The sequence below is a fragment of the Notamacropus eugenii genome, chromosome 1, assembly GCF_028372415.1.
Source record: "Notamacropus eugenii isolate mMacEug1 chromosome 1, mMacEug1.pri_v2, whole genome shotgun sequence".
Classification (NCBI taxonomy): domain Eukaryota; kingdom Metazoa; phylum Chordata; class Mammalia; order Diprotodontia; family Macropodidae; genus Notamacropus; species Notamacropus eugenii.
Window position 1 is genome coordinate 683,004,538 of NC_092872.1, and position 3,477 is coordinate 683,008,014.

At 34.6% G+C, this 3,477-nt stretch overlaps 1 pseudogene; it reads left to right on the top strand.

Annotated features, from left to right (window-relative positions):
• The first annotated feature begins 265 nt into the window (after positions 1–265).
• LOC140519805 (pre-mRNA-splicing factor RBM22-like) lies at positions 266–1,494 on the top strand (annotated as a pseudogene).
• The last annotated feature ends 1,983 nt before the right edge of the window (positions 1,495–3,477 follow it).

A 3,477-nucleotide genomic window follows, 5' to 3' on the forward strand; every position in this document is an offset into this window, starting at 1 on the left:
TGGTATAATATTGTGATTTTTTTTTGCCTTTTTATGATTTCTTAAAATATGCTCTTTGGTTGATTGTTGCTGGATTTCAAGGAGTCAAGTGGGTTTTTAAAAATTTAATTAAATTTTATTTTATTTTTCAGATCCGCCTTCTCTCTCTCCCACTTTCATTTGAGAAAGCAGGAAAAATAGGTCCCAAAGGCCAACTCTGCCACTCCTACTTACCTGGACAGTGCCATGCTTCCGACTATTTCCAAGATGGTGATTTCTCAAATCCTACAACAATCAGAAGTGGGAGAACTCAGATTTCCCTCTATTGTATCATACAGACCTTGGAGAAAATCCCCATTTTCACATGATCAAAGAAAAGGATGGAAAATAATACAAAATTTATTCCAGCCTATTCAGAGTTACATTGATACCCCAGTGTTCATATGTGTTTTAAGAAGGCTGAAATTTGTCAAACTTGAAGCAAGCTAAAAAAATTTGTCAGACCTGCCTTTTAGAGCTAGAATATGGGTTGCCTTTTCAGGTCTCTAATGCAGGACTTTCCTTTCAGGAATGGACATATCTAAGTCTGATGTGAACAAAATAGCACACCCAGAATATTGAGCAAGAGATTTTTGACTCTGATGAAATGCAGCTGTTTGATGTTCTTGGAAAGGTTACAGGAAAAAATAATATTCTGTTTAAATTGGCTCAGACTACCACTTAGTACAAAGAGAATTGTCCTCAAATTCTTTCCTTCTGATCAAGAGGAGAATGTTAAAGAGAAGAGCATCCATACAGACATGAGAAGCCTAGAGATCATGATGATCCTCTTGCTGACCAGAATGTCATTTTTATGTTATTATGCCATTCATAATAATAATAATAATAATAATAATAATAATAATTTGGTCTGATTCAATAATGTGCAATAAAAATAATTGCAGATGAGCTTTTCTAAAATAGGCTTCAACACTTGTTTGTCTGACTCCACCAAATGCTAAGACTATTACTGTACTATATGTTGGTTGGCCTGGAAGATACAATCAAGAAGACTGATCTTAGAAAACCCTTTTACCAATCTGGTGAGATCTAAATGATGACAGTTGTACAGAGGCAACAGTGTGCTTCCATCCAGTTTGCTACAAGGCAAGGTTAGAAATGACTGTCCAAAGGACTTCCATAAAGTGATTGTAAATGGATGAAGGCTTAATGTGAAATGGAGAAGATCCCAGTCAACCAGAAGAAAAGAAATGGAAAATGAAGAAACCACAGACTGGAATTAAGCTAGAGTCTGTACCCAGACTTCTGGAGCTCTTCTTCCTCCTCTAGCAACTGAAGAAGAAACTTTTGCCAATTATTTTAATTGCTCTCCTAGCAGTATTCCCCAGAGTTAATATTGGCCTTCTCCCTCCTCCTGGAATTTCATCTCTATGCCCAACAAGTTTTCCATTACACATGTTCCACCCAATGGGACATCCAAGGGGAGGTCAAAGACCCATCTTTGATCCTTTATAGGATCCCCAGAGGATGGGGGCTCATGCAGCAAAGTGCAGAACCCCTAGCTTCCTGCTGCAAAGGTTGTGCTCTGAGGAAGAAAAGTGCTTCAGAAATGTAATAAATACATTTTGGAGTAAATATTTTGCTTCCTTTTGTAAGTTTCCATGGTAGCAAATAATATGCTGAGATACAGGTCAACAGAGAGCTGGAGCTGAGTTTCTGAGAACAGGGATGGTGAAAGACGTCTGTTAAACTGGTATTAGTAAATCTCGTCTCTAGGTGTAACAATGTCCTTTGCTTCTTCACCATTCAGGAAAAAAGAGGGTCAGGGAGAGTTTGAAACTTCTGGGAACCTTTAGGAGAGCTGTAATTCTAATTCTATGCATTTCTTTATGGGTTTGCAATTGGACAGCTTTGACCTGTGGTGAAATCAAGCATTTGACAATATTTTTAAAATAATTATTTTGCGAAGACCATCTATTTGGGAGAGTCATTAAATATGATTTCCCTATTACCTAAGGTTAAATTTTAAAAATCAAACACCCCTTAGAAACTTTTTTCTTCTTATCTTTCTCTTACCAAAAGAAGCCCTGCTAACAAACAAAACAAACTTCTATTCAGTTTTTTGTGGTTTTCTCTTTTTTAATCTTACATAGTCATCAAGATGTTTTCTCTTTGAATAATATCCTAAATAAAATAAGGTTTGTCATTCTCTTTATGTGCAGAAAGAATGAATAAAATAATTTCATGCGAAATTTCTTCTAAATGACCCTGAATGTTTTTCTTTGTTTTAATTTTGTTTTTAATCTAAATGTAAGAAATAAAACAAACATTTCCATATGATAGTAAAGTAGAAAAAAATGATCATACATAAAATTTCAAATCTATTATGGATATCTTGTTATTCTTTTAAAATATATAAGATAGTTATCATGTAACTTTTCTCCCTTTCCCCCCCACCCTAGAGTTAGCTGGCATTAGATATATATATGTGTATGTATGTATATGTGTATATATTAATATGTATGTACACACATATGTATGTGTGATAATATACACATAAATACACACCTATAATATACACACACATATATAATGTACATATATATATTTAAAGCCATTATATACATAATTCTATTTATTAATTCTTTCTCTGAACGCAGATAGCACCTTTCTTCATATGTCCTTTATAGCTAATTTGGGCTTTTATTGTAATCATAATGACGTAGTCACTCCAAGTTGTCCTTCAAACCATATTGCTATTAGTGTGTACAATTTTATCTTGGTTTCATTCATTTCACTCTTCATTATGTCATGCAAGTTTCTCCATATTTTTCTCCGATCACTGAACTTCTTATTTTTTTTTTTATAGCACAGTAGTGTTTGTCACAAATATCACAACTTGTTCAACCATTCCCTTACTCAGGTTGAAGAAAGTCCCTGCTTGTCTCCCTCCAAAATGATAGATTTCTTCGCAAAACTGTGAGGCTTGCATTGCAAACTCATGCCTCCTCTCATGACAGAGATGTTAATTTTTCTAATTGTGAAAAAAACCAACATTTTATTTTATTTTTCGGGGTGAGCTATGATTTATGAAGGATCTTTGTTTAACTTGCACCTTCATTGTTTGTAATTTTTTGCTGCTCCATAGGAGGAGGTCTATTACTTTGCTCATTACAGATGCTTTGTTAGGATGTAACTGAACTGTAGACAAGTGCAAAAAGTAAATGAAATGAGACCTGTAATAAATTTTGAATTATTTTAAAATTAAAATTGAGTTTAGCAATTAAAATGAGTTCTTCTGAACTACTCAGTTTAGAGACAGAGATCACTACCTACACAACATCTATCCCCACAATCAGTAACTGTTGTCCTGTTCTCAGATCATCTTGAATCTCTGGCCCAAAATTGGGTAGTGAGTGACATACTTTCTCATTATACACCTGTGAATACACTCTCTAGGAGGTTATGGTGGCCCAGGATGGTTCTGGGACTTAATCT